Raw genomic sequence first — 14,194 nt, 5'->3', positions numbered from 1 at the left:
CAGACATATGAACCAATTGAACAGGATAGATAGCCTTAAAACAAATCCACACATTTACAGTCAATTTGTCTTGGACAAAGTTTTCAAGAACTCTCACAATGGAGAAAGACTAATTTTTAAAATATATGGTGTTGGGACAACTGGATAGCCACATGTGGAAGAAACAAATTAGAACCTTATCTTACACAATATACACAAATCAACTGAAAATAAATTAAAGACTTAAATGCAAGACCTGAAAGTGGAACACTACCAGAAGAAAACAGGGAAAATGCTTCTTGACATTAGTTTGGGCAATAATTTTTTGGACATGACTCCAAAAGCACAGAGAACATAAGCAAAACTAGACAAGTGGGACTATATCAACTGAAAAAGCTTCTGGATAGTAAGGAAAACAATCAACAAAGTGAAGAGACAACCCAGAGAATTGAAACAAATTCAGATCATTCATCAGATAAGTAGCTAATACTCAAAATATGGAGGAACTTCAAAAAGTTTGTGGAAAAATGGAATTAACAGATAAAAAATATAAACTTCATTTCTCAATGTAAACTCTATCAAATTCAAGACACTTTTGTAAGCAATGAAAACAGCCATTTAGTCCATTTCTAAATAATTGTGGGTCCTGGGAATTTAACCATGTCAATGCCATCTTTTTAATATTATTAACTGAAGAAAAATGATTGCCCTTTAAATATTTTTTAAGATTAGGAAGCAAAAAGAAGTCAAAAAGAGTGAAATCATCACTGTAAGATGGATATTCAATGATGTCCCATAGGAACTCTTGCAAAATTGCCCTTGTTTGCTGAGATGAATGCTCAAGAGCATTGCAATGGTGGGAAAGGATTCTGGTGAAGATTTCCTGGTTTGTTTGTTTGTTTGTTTGTTTGTTTTTGCTAAAGCTTTGGCTAACTTTCTCAAAATATCCTTTTAATCAGCAGATGTTATTATTATTTGGCCCTCTAGAAAATCAACAAGTAAAATGCTCTGAGAATCCAAAAAAACTGTTGCCATGATATTTCCTCTTGACTGGCCTGTTTTTGCCTTGACTGGACCATTTCCATTTCTAGGTAACCATTGCTTTGATGTGCTTTGTCTTCAGTAGAAGAACTGCTTCAGGATCTTGATCCCAGTTGTTTAAAATTTCCATTGAAAGCCCTGCTCTTATCTGCAGCTAATCTGGGTGCAATGGTTTTGGCACCCATCAAGTGGAAAGTTTCCTCAACTTTTATTTTTTAGTCAGAATTGTGTAAGATGAACTAATTAAGATGATTATGGTGTTGCCTGTTGTTTCTGCTGTTAATCGTTGGTCCTCTTCAATTGGAGAATGAACAAGATTAATTTTTTCTTTGCAAATTAATGTGGATGGTCTGCTACTGTGGGCTTCATCTTCAGTGTGGGCTTCGTCACCTCATCCTTTCATAAAATGAGTTATTCATTTGCAAACTGTGGATTTCTTTGGGGCATTATCCCCATAAGCATTTTATAAAGCTTAAATGATTTCACTATTCTTCCACCCAAGCTTCACCATAAATTTGATGTTTGTTCTTGCTTCAGTTTTAGCAGAATTCATATCCTTTGATAGGGGCTCTTTAAAACTGATGTCTTATCCTTCTTAGTGATTCAAACTAGAACTTACAAACATGTTGTAATAAGTTAGTATAAAATTATTTTGGCAAAAGAAATTTTTGAAATCGATGCATAGTTTTTCCATAAGATGAAATTTCCACATTTTTTTTCAAAGACCTCTTGTAGATAAAGAACTCAATTCAATAGCAAGAAAACAAATACATCAGTTTTTAAAAATAATGGGCACAAGACCTTAATAGACATTTCTGTAAAGAGGAGATATAAATGCCCGACAGGTATATGGAAAGGTGCTTAACATTATTAATCATTAGGGAAATGCAAATCAAAACCGCAGTGAAATATCACCTCCTACTTATTAGAATGGCTACTATCAAAAAGACAAAAGATAGCAAGTGTTGATGAGGCTGTTGAAACTTTGTACACTGTTAGTGGGAATGTAAATTTGTGTAGCTGTTATGGAAAACAGTATGGAGCTTCCTTAAAAAACTTAAAAATAAAACTATCATATGACTCAGCAATCCCACTACTGGTATATATCCAAAGGAAATGAAATCACCATCTTGAGGAGATACCTGAACTCCCATGTTCATTGAAGCATTATTCACAATATCCAAGATATAGTATCAACCTAAGTGATCATCAATAGATGAATGGATATAGAAAATGTGGTATATGTACACAATGAAATACTATTCAGCCTTAAGAAAGAAGGAACCTCTGTTACTTGGAACAATATGGATGAACCCTGGGGACACTATGTTTTTTATTTTATTTTATTTATTTATTTTTTGAGACGGAATCTTGCTCTGGAGTCGCCCAAGCTAGAGTGCAGTGGCACGATCTTGACTCACTACAACCTCTGTCGCCCAGGTTCAAGCGATTCTCCTGCCTCAGCCTCCAAAGTGGCTGGGATTACAGGCACATGCCACCATGCCCGGCTAATTTTTGTGTTTTTAGTAGAGATGGGGGCATCTTGGCTAGGCTGGTCTTGAACTCCTGACCTCGTGATCCACCCGTCTCAGCCTCCCAAAGCGCTGGGATTACAAGCGTGAGCCACTGTGCCTGGCGGGACACTATGTTAAATGAAGTAAGCCAGGCACAGAAAGACTGATGCCACATGCTGTCGCTTGTATGTAGATTCTAAGAAAGCCAGACTCACAGAGGAAGAGAGTAGAATGGTGGTTACCCGAGGCTGGGTGGGGTTGGGGGAGATTGCAGAGATCTGGGTCAAAGGGCACAAAATTTCAGTTAGGAGAAATAAGTTCCAGAGACCTATTGTACAACATGATGACTGTAGCTGATAACTGTATTCTTAACACACACATATATATATATATATATATAAAATGACAATATATATGATTTTAAGTGTGTTATATACAATTTAAAATTCTGTCAACTTACAATTGCTAAGAGAATATATTTTAAGTGTTCTCACCAAAAAAAAAAGTATGTGAGATAATACATATATTAATTAACTTGATTTGGCTATTCCACAGTATACATCTTTCAAAATATCATGTACACCATAAATATATATATATATATATAATTTATATTTGTCAGTTAAATAGTAACAATTTTAATAAAGAAGGAAATCCTGTCATTTGTGACAATGGATAAACCTGGATGACATTATGCTAAATGAAGTAAACTAGGAACAAATACTGCATGATCTCATTTATATGTGGAATCTAAAAAAGTTGGTCTCATGGAATCAGAGAGTAGAATCGTGTCTGCAGGGGGTGGGGGAATGGGGAAATGGGGATATGTTAGTCAAAGGTACAAAGTTGCAGTTATAAATCTGCAGATATACTGTTCAGCATGGTAACTATAGTTAATAATCCTATAACATATATTTAATATTTGAGAATAGAGTAGATCTTAAATATTAGCCCACATAAATACACCCAAAGGTAGCTATTTGAGGTGATGAATATGTTAGCTAGCTTGTGGTAATCATTTACAATGTATAGATATATCAAAATATCATGTATACCTTAAATATATTTTTTTATTTGTCAATTATAACACAAAAAAGCTGGGAAAATGATTAATAATAAAAACAACACATATGGATACGCTTATACTCCTTTTTTGGAGATAGATATGATTGCACATTTCATTCCTTTTTTTTGTAGACATCCTGTTAGTACTAGACAATTCTTTTAATAGTGAGTGAAGCAATTCTATAGGACCCTATGGAACCTGCTTTTAGAGAATGGAAATTCCTTTTCTGTTATCAGTTATTATCATTTGGACAGATCTGAATTTCTCAAATGCTTGATTTTGTTATACATTGCAAAAATACTAATATTTTGTTCTTTTGATGTGGTGGGTGGTTGTACACAAAATGAAAGTCAACAAGCTAACCTAGGTGGGGCATGCTTATCAAAAAAGATTAGAAATTCAAGTTTATCAATAAAAGAATGGAGAGAAAAACTCCACTTGAATTTGTCCCACAGTCGTGGAGAAACCTGGCATTATATCAACTCTCTCTGGGTGTCATTTACTTTTTTTAACTTGTAAGAAATGGTGTGAAGAAGTAACATATTACACACCAAAAAAATAGAAATACAAAAGGCAAGTAAAATACTACTCAACACGACAACATTCCACATGGGTTCGTGTTAACTTTACCTGTCTTCAGGTTGGCAGAGTCTATCAGCTACCCTGTCACCATCTGGTACTGCTGTTTGAGATCAAATGTCGGCCAATGGTAACATGATACAGCCAACATTAGCCAGAGAGGCTGGTTGGATATTACATTTTTTTGAGCAGAGAAAATTGGCACAATCATTTGAGCTCAGAGAGGTGTTACTCTTTTGTGAGGAATTTCTGCTTATTGATCTCGGCTCTACAGGGTTACACAGGACTTTATACTTAACATATTGGCTTCAGCTAACGCAGTGCTTTTTTTCTTGTCTGCTGTATATATCGAGATCTTTTGAAATATTTGGTTTGAAAGAAAAGTTTTCTGCTCTTAGAATAAGCATGTATCCCACTGCTTTATGAATGTCCATATATTTAAAAATAGCATGTAAGTTAATTTGTTTTTTGAAAATGAAACACTTTTAAATTCCAGAAGGGAGCTCATTAAAGATAACCTCTTCAGCTAATTCTTCTAAGAAGAATACTTTTGTAAGCTTAATGATGATTGCTAATTTGTTTCCTGAAAATCCAAAATTTTTAAAAATACATTAAATCTGCCTAAAGGAGAGTATGTTTATAAAGTTACAGAGCAATCGTGAATGTCTCCAACCTACCTTCCTTCCCCCAATCTCCATATTTGTCTGTCGCTCCATGCCTTTGTTTATGGTCTGTTTTCTCAAATGCTGACTTGTTTCCTCTTAGTCTTTTCAAACACACCTTTTCTGTAAGGTCCAGCCAAAAGTTCACTCCTTCAACAAATTTCTCTCTGCTGACTGACAGACACTTTATTTTCTTAATGTTCATTTTGTTATGGAATGAACAGTAGTATGTGGTTTTTTGTTGTTGTTGTTTGTTTTTGAGACGGAGTCTTGCTCTGTCGCCCAGGCTGGAGTGCAGTGGTGCGATCTGGCCTCACTGCAAGCTCCACCTCCCAGGTTCACGCCATTCTCCTGCCTCAGCCTCCCGAGTAGCTGGGACTACAGGCACCTGCCACCACGTCCGGCAATTTTTTTTTTTTTTTTTGTATTTTTTAGTAGAGACGGGGTTTCACCGTGTTAGCCAGGATGGTCTTGATTTCCTGACCTCGTGGTCCACCCACTTCGGCCTCCCAAGATGCTGGGATTACAGGCGTGAGTCACCACGCCCGGCCGGCATGTGTTCGTAAGCATTTGTTTGTGGCTGGTAGTATATTGTGTTGTTATTTATTATTCAACATCTCCACCTATGCTGTAAAGAGAGTGGAATGGGTCTAATAGAGAAAGGAATTTATTATTAGTGAGCATCTACTCAGTTCTAGGCAGTGTGTTAGATGCTTGCCTGCGCATTACCCCATGGTGCAGTGATTAAGCTGTGCTCTCTGGAGTTAGATTCTCTGGGTTTAAAATGCGGCTCCTTTGCACGCTAGCTATGTGGCCTTGGACAAGCTTCCCTGTTTTCAGTTATTATTTCATATGTAAACTGGAACTAAAATCACCTCATTTGGTTAATATGAGGAATAAATTAGGTTGTCCATGTGAAAGACTTAGAGTACCTGAAACATTTGAAGCCCTTGATACATGTTAAATATTTCTATTAATTTAAAGAATCATGCTATGACATAGACATTCTCTCCATGTTGCAGGTGAAAAACCCGAGCCTGACAGATTAGAGAAATTGCACAAATTTATGTTCATCTGTGGTGGAACCAGCATTGGCAAACACACATGCTTTATTCCAGAACCCAAGCTCTTATTTATTTTTATTTTTTATTTTTTAGACAGGGTCTCGCTCTGTTGCCTAGGCTGGAGTGCAGTGGCGCGATTTGGGCTCACTGCAAGCCGTGCCTCCCGGGCTCAAGCGATTCTCCTGCCTCAGCCTCCCGAGTAGCTGGGACTACAGGAGCATGCCACTATGCCCGGCTGATTTTTTTGTGTTTTAGTAGAGACGGGGTTTCACCATATTGTCAGACTGGTCTCAAACTCCTGACCTCAAGCCTCCCAAAGTGCTAGGATTACAGGTGTGAGCCACCGTGCCTGTCTTCAAGCTTTTTAAAATAACCATATTGTTTTGTTATAAATTTGTATAGAATCACTTATGCCATACTACCTCTTTACATGTCTTTTGCACTTCTTAAAATAGCCAGCTTAGTGGTGCAAATTGATAAAGGTGAGCAAATATGTGTCAATTACATGAGATCATAAATGCGAAAACACCTGGCAAATAGCTTAAAATTTATTCTATTTAATACTATTAAACACCCTCATTGGAAAAGGTCACAACAGTATCATGAATTTGCAATGGTAGGCATGCCTCTTACAGTTATGAATAGTATAATGGGAAAATTTAGACAAGTAGTTTTTAGAGTGAGATCAGAGGCAAGAAATGCTGAATTATAAAAGGATGGTAGGTCAGTGGTTTTCAAGTATCATTAGGCATGGAGTACTTGTTGGTTGAATTAAATCTTCCTCATAAGTTCAATAATTAATAACATAGGTCAAGGTGAAGTTCTTCTGATTGGAGCTGATGGAGGGACCACATGATCTCTGGCTTTGGTCAGTCCCTTCATCCCTGTGGCACCTCCTCAGAACCTTAAGTGGCTTTAAGAAGTGATCCTGCCTTTTATTTTTTCCAGTGAAGTAAACAAAGCAAAGAGAGGTGAAGTGATTGGTCTAAGATCACAAATCCAGAGCTCAAGAACTTGATTTTTTAATTCTGCCATACTGCCTTAAGGAGACTGCTGGCACCTAGTCTGCTTTTCCTTGTCTACATTTTTGGGACTGTTTCTTACAGTTGGCATAATGGAGAACAAAAGGTTACTGCTCTCATATCCTTGGTAAGAGAGTACAAACGCAACTACCCACACACCTCAGAAACCACGTACTTTGAATTGTTTGGAGGCAGTGAATTACCACTGCAAAAGTTTCCAAAGGAGACCAAGTTTTAAGCATCTTTCATTTGAATAATTACGTGCAAAGAAAAAGAATAAAATGAATATTTCAATGTCTTTGAAGTGACATAATGTATTTCAAAGATTTTAAGCTTAAAATGGTAGGAATAATAAAGGTTACTGAACTCCGATTTTCAGTGTTCTAATTCTGAGAACTGCACTTCACATCAGTAAGCTTTCCTTCATGTCCCACTGTAGGAGTTTTAAGGATATACAATGCCTTTAAAAATATATAATTTCAACCTTTATTTTAGATTCAAGGGGTACATGTGCTGCGTTTGTTACCTGGGTATATTGTCTGGTGCTGAGGTTTGGGATATGAATGATCCTGTCACCCAGGTAGTGAGCATAGCACCCAATAGGTAGTTTTTCAGCTCCTTTTTCCCTCCCTCCTTTCCCCATCTAGTAGTCCCCAGGGTCTATTGTTGCTATCTTTATGTCCATGAGTACCCAATGTTTACCTCCCACTTAGAAGTGAGAGCATGCAGCATTTTGTTTCCTGTGCCCATGTTAATTCACTTAGGATAATGGCCTCCAGTTGCATCCATGTTGCTTCAAAGGACATGATTTCGTTCTTTTTATGACTGCATAGTATTCCATGGTGTGTATGTGTGTGTGTGTACATATATGTACACACACACATATATGTACACACACATATGTGTATATATACATATATATATATACCATTTTATACATACACACACATATATATATACACACACACACACACACACACCCCAGGTTGATTTCATGTCTTTGCTATTTTGAATAGTGCTGCAATAAACATATGAGTGCAAGTGTCTTTTTGGTAGAATGATTTATTTTCTTTGAGATATGTACCCGGTAATAGCATTGCTGGGTTGAAAGGTAATTCTGACTGAAGTTCTTTGAGAAATTTTCGAACTGTTTTCCACAGTGCTTGAACTAATTTACATTCCCACCAACAGTGTATAAGTGTTCCCTTTTCTTTGCAGCCTTGCCAGCATATGTTGTTTTTTGATTTTTTAATAATAACTATTCTGACTAGTGTGAGATGGTATCTCATTGTGGTTTTTATTTGCATTGATAGACAATGTCTTTAAGGGAAAATATAATATGTGGAATAAAGTCCCAGCCTGGAAAACTCTATAACATCAGGGAAACAATCAGACAAATTGGAATTCATTCAAGTCCATCAATAAATTAATATATGATTCATTTTATATTCTACTAGTTTGGCATGAGAGGTGATATAAATGTATACCATTGAAATGGTATATATTCAACAAACATATTTGGAATAACTACCAGGAACCTAGCACTGGGGATTTAAAAATGAATAGAGTCATGGTTTGGCTTCTGTACTTAAAAAGGGGCTCAGTCTCAGTGATATGGTTTGGATTTGTATCCCTGCCCAAATCTCATGTTGAATTATAATCCCCAATATTGGAGGACGGGCCTAGTAGGAGGTGATTGGATTATGGGGTGGATTCCCCCCTTGCTGTTCTCCTGATAATGAGTTCTCATGAGATCTTGTTTAAAAGTACGTAGCACACCCCCTTCTCCTTCCTCTAGTTCTGGCCATGTGAAGATGTGCCTGCTTCTCCTTTGCCTTTCGCCGATGGTTGTACATTACCTGAGGCCTCCCCAGCCATGCTTCCTCTACAATCTGAGGAAATATGAGCCAATCAAACCTCTTTGCTTTGTGAATTACCCAGTCTCAGGTGTTTCAATATATCTGTGCTGGAGTGGACTAATACTCAGATTACTTGTGCTAATCTCACATTTTGCACAATTTAGATGAGCTGTTTTGTGGTTTGAGCTGACACTAGGGAAGCAGGTTCGGGTTTGGAAGAGAGTTTGTGGACTTGCACAGTGTCAAGGGAGGACAACGTGGAAATGTATGTGGAAAGAGTATGGGAACTTGATTTAGAGGACTAGGCTAATCTCTTCTTGCTTGTATGACTTTGGAGAACATGCCTAGATTTTATGGGCCTTAGTTATCTTATCTGTAAAATGGAACTTATGCTAATACCCATTTTTATGTTACCATGGAGACTAATTAGATTATGAATAGGAAAGTGCCTTGTAAACTCTTTTAATACAAACATCATTTGGGACCTTTTCAACCTTGCTTCTCAATGGCTCCTCTGAGCTGCAGCATTGACGCAGATGTGTAATGAAATGTAATGAAATGTCTTTGTGAACTGCTCCCAAAAGAATTGACTGGCACCAAACATTTCATGTGGTCATGGGGAGGGGTAAAATCAACAACTTCCAACCATTTTAATGTTTTTTTATCCCTCTGCCCTAGATTTTTCCAGGAGCTCCATCTCTTTTGTCATCTGTTACATAAAATATCTCTCCTCATTTTGACAAGCCTAGGTACTGAGACAACTTTAAGGTCCTGGGATTCAGCTTCCCTTCCAAGTGTTTTTCAGTAAGTTTTTCCAATAATATATCTTTTTTCATCAGCTGAATTCAGCCTGTAACACCATAAAGTATTAAAACATATTTTATTGTTTTGTGCTGTTACAATTTTTTATTGTATTAAAAATACATAATATAAAACGTGCCATCTTAACCATTTTTAACTGCATAGTTCAGTGTGTTGAGTATATCCACACTGAGGCTGTTTCACATCGTTGTAAAACATCTCCAGCACTTTTTCCTCTTGCAGAACTGAAACTCTATAGCCATTGAACCACAACTCCCCTTTTCCTCCTCCCCCATTACAATTATTTGAAAAACGTTTTAGGGTAAGAGCAATGCTTGGGGTTGCTATTTGAAAAAAGATAATGTGATAAAGCCGGTCATGTGAAATGGTTTTTAGGAATATGGAAAAATTGTCACGTACTAATTTGAATGAATGAATGACTGAGTAATGAAGGAAACATAATTATTCTCAGTTTGGTCTGTGCTCTCCCCAGAAAGAAATATGAGTGTGAGGTCAAATGTATTCTGCAACACAAGTAATTTTAGAAAGCACAAATCAATCTGGAGCCAAATCTTAATGTTATATCCAACTAATAATTGAATTGTGATGAACTTTCCAGTTCCACATTCATCTTTTCCTTAGACTCAGATGATCTTTGCAGGAATCAAATGATCCTGGGAGTTTTAGATGAGAATGATTTTAGCTGCAAAAGAAATTTACTTCAAAGAGAGGTAGCTGAAAGAGAGAACTTGAGTATCTTGTGAGGCTTTTTCTATGTAATGACTGAGATGCCACCTAACAGCACCGTGTTTTACATGGTCCATGGGGTTATGCTCTCTGTAGGAGAGAAAATCTCTCTCAGCTCCCTATAAACTTTTTGATAAATGACTGTCACTGGCTATACTTGGGTCATGAATGTGCCCCTGGGCCAATCTTGAAGCATGAGGTACTTTGATTGGACAGTCTGGGTCACATGCCTTCTGTTATGGTGAGGTAGGAAGGAATATGTGATTGACAATTCTGTCAGGTGAAGACTAAAAAAACAGATGTAAACTATAGGGCTTTTGTTTTTTCTTTAAGTCATTCTCTGGGCTGGAGAGGATTCACAGGGGCCCAAATCCCTAGAAATTCTGCTCAAGTGCCAGGATTCTGATGTATTCCCTAGTTTGCTTTGTGAAGGTCACCAGCTCTGTTTTTAATTAAAAAAAAAAATGAGCCTTTGAAAGATAATTATTTTAAAAGATGATGACTATTATCATTACTATTATTATTTATAAATTTGAGTTTCTATTTTAAACACATCAATGGCAGTGTTTCATTGAGTTGGAAAACTCTTTGTGGTGTCCCTAAAATTTTACGGTGTTAGTACCTAAAATTGTCTCTTGAGTAATCTATACTTATGAGGAAGATATTATAGGTTTGAAAAAACACCTTTGATTTGTGGCTCTAGAAATATCCTGAAAACTTTCTAAAATATTCTCTAAATTATCCCTGCCTGGCCTACTATGCCTCTAAGGTCCAGCAAGTGTTAACTCTCACACCTCACCCCCAGTCCAGTAGCTCAGACAGTGAGAGTTTCAGCAGGTAGGATGAAATAGCCCCAGTTAGGTTTTTGCCTCTCTGCTTGTTGATTGTGCTATATACACTTGAAAGAGTCTTGTTCTGTCACCCAGGCTGGAGTGCAGTGGCATGATCTCGTCTCACTGCAATCTCTGCCTTGTGGGTTCAAGCCATCCTCCCACCTCAGCCTCCCGAGTAGCTGGGACTACAGGTGTCCACCACCACACCTGGCTAATTTTTCTATTTTTTGGTAGACATGGGGTTTCTCCATGTTGGCCAGGCTGGTCTCCAACTTCTCGCCTCAAGTGATCTGCCTGCCTTGGCCTCCCAAAGTGCTGGGCTTACAGGAGTGAGCCACTGTGCTGGCCTTTGCTTCATATTGTTAGTCCTAACTCTGACATCTGAATTCAGATTTGCAGTTCCTTCTATTCCAATGGGCTCATTAGAAATTCAAGATTAGTTACCGGGGGACCAATTAATCCAATTGTGGAGCTCCATGCTGCTCAGGCTATTGACATGCAGTTTCATCTGAAGTGAAGTAGTTATGAGCTTCTTCTAGCTACCTAGATACAGACTTGGGGAAGTCAAGCTTTGGTAGAAATGACGGTAGGATATTATGTATATCTGCCATGGTGCAGGGAAGAATATGGTCTTTGGGTATAGTCAATCACAATCACAAGGGTACGTGTAGAGGGATTTTCACTGAGACATTGTTTTTAATAGTGAAAGCTTAAAAACAATTTAACTCTCCAATGAGAGAAGATTGGTTCAATAAATTATGGTAGTATTCACACAACAAAATCATTAGTATAAGTACAAAAATTAAAAATGAGGAAGCAGACATGTTTATGTATGTATTCATCAATGTAAAAATATATGATTGGGTTATTTATTAACTTACATAGTTAATAAGTTGATATGTATGGTGTAATTTCATTTTTTTTGACTAGTATATCTTTTGTCATTTTATAGCTCCCCACCGCAGCTGCCCCCACCCTTCCCTTCAGTGACGATGTTTGCAGGCTTCAGGGGGACCAGGGAACAAAGCTGGGGCCTGGCAGCCCCACTATGCTGCCAGCCAGGGAGAACTAGTCACAATTACAAATTATCACAACGATTAGAGCCTGTAGTTGGGGGAGCTGCAAATTGAGGCGGCTCCAACTCCTCATTGTAAGGGCGTCTATTTGGCGGTGACCTTGCTCTGGAGACGATGATATTCCTTCAGCCTGAGGGAATTGATGTTGATGAACCCGGTGGCATCAATTGGCTTTAATCACCCTGCACGTTCATGCTTACCAGCTCCTCGTTGTAGAGACAGTGGGGACTCCCGGCCAAGGATGTACACCTGGCCCTTGAGTACGGACACCTGGCCCTTGAGTACGGACACCTGCACTTTCCCTTCCACTCGCTCCTGGGACTTGGCGATGCAGTGGCGGACAAACTCAAACTCAGGGCTGTGCCAGAAAGCCAGAAACCGGTATACACCAGCTCAGCAAATTTCAAGCCCAGGCTTTGTTTGATTTTGTGCACTTCCCGGTCCACGGTGAAGGCCTTAGTGTCTAAATCAGCGCGGTAAAGGATGGTACCTGCTGGGGCCCCGTAGATACCTCAGGACTTCATTCCAATGAAGCGGTTCTCCACGATGACAATGCCCACGCCGCGCTTGCCCTCGACTTTGTTCAGGTACATGAAGAGCTCCAAGGCGGTCTGGAGGGTGGCACTATCCTTGACGTTGGTCACCTTCATGGGGACCCCTTTTCTGAACTTGATCTTGAGAATGTCAGGGATGTTGGGGGCTTTGGCCGGGTCCTGGGTCTTCGTGTAGAGACCTGGAGGCGCTTGGTTCTTGAGATTCTCCAGGATTCCAGCCTCGTAGCTGATGTGCATGAGGTTCTCGTCCATGCTCCACGGGTTCTTGGGAGTGGCCGGGATGGGAATCCCGCGTTGCTTTGAGTATTCCATCAGGTCATTGCGGCCCTTGAACCGGTTGTAGAATTCGGGCATAATTCAGGGAGCAATGACCTTTATCTGTGGGGGCCAGCGAGTAGCAGGTGAGCTCAAACCGGACCTGATCATTCCCCTTTCCCGTGCTGCCGTGGTACACATACTTGGCCCCCTCCCGCTGGGCGACTTCCACTTGTTTGCAGGCGATGCAGGGCCTGGCCAGAGAGGTGCCCAGGAGGCAGCGGTCCTCATACAGTGTGCTGGACCGGATGGCCAGCCAGATGAACTCCACAAACTCCCTGCTGACATCCTCAATGAACACTTTTTTGGCCCCAGGCTTCAGTCTTCTTCCTGGCTTCCTGGAAGTCTTCCTTCTGGCCAGGGTTGGCCAGGTAAGCAATATCGTCATAGCCTTGTTCCTTCAGCCACACAAGGATGCAGGAGGTGTCCAGGCCGCCGCTGTAGGCCAGAACCACGGAGCCTTTGCTGGACATACTGTCTGGAGTCTGTCTCCACAGTGCAGTGAACCGCTCGGGCAGCCGTGGCAGGCGACAGAGCAGGATAATTTCATTTTTATACAAATAAATGGGTTTATTTATTTGTGCGTATTTTTAGAGATTAGAGGTGAGAATTTGGTATTGCTGTAATGGTATTATGGTCAGGGATGCAGGCCTGTGAAGATTCTGTCATGCTGATCATGTGTCTTTCTCAGGGGGTTGCCAGCCAAGCAAGTGATACTCAAGGAATGATAGGAGATGGTATTGTTTATTAGTAACTGGATAAACACCAAGTTCACCTTGTGACCTTTCTCTTAAAAGATGACTACAAAAGCATGGTTACATCCAGAGACTTTTACTTTAAGTGAAGCCTCCTGCGTCCAGGATGGCTGGGTAAACAGAGTGTGCCCCTGCCTATTTAATTACAGTTACAGAGTAGATAGGACACACACACACACGAACAACTCTCTTTGTATTCCTTGGTTTTCTTATCACCGAGTCATAGAAAGAAGTGAGCCAAAGGAGGACTTGGGGTCTTTAAGGAATAATAACTTGGTCCATTGGTTAAATATGGCCAAGTGGTCATTCTGAACTCCGGCCTATCAA

General features: G+C 39.3%; 1 pseudogene; it reads right to left on the bottom strand.

Annotated features, from left to right (window-relative positions):
* Positions 1 to 12,327: 12,327 nt before the first annotated feature.
* LOC103218843 (argininosuccinate synthase pseudogene) lies at positions 12,328 to 13,585 on the bottom strand (annotated as a pseudogene).
* Between the last annotated feature and the right edge of the window lie 609 nt (positions 13,586 to 14,194).

Source organism: Chlorocebus sabaeus, chromosome 1, assembly GCF_047675955.1.
Source record: "Chlorocebus sabaeus isolate Y175 chromosome 1, mChlSab1.0.hap1, whole genome shotgun sequence".
NCBI lineage: Eukaryota > Metazoa > Chordata > Mammalia > Primates > Cercopithecidae > Chlorocebus > Chlorocebus sabaeus.
This window is presented reverse-complemented; position numbering and strand designations above follow the sequence as displayed.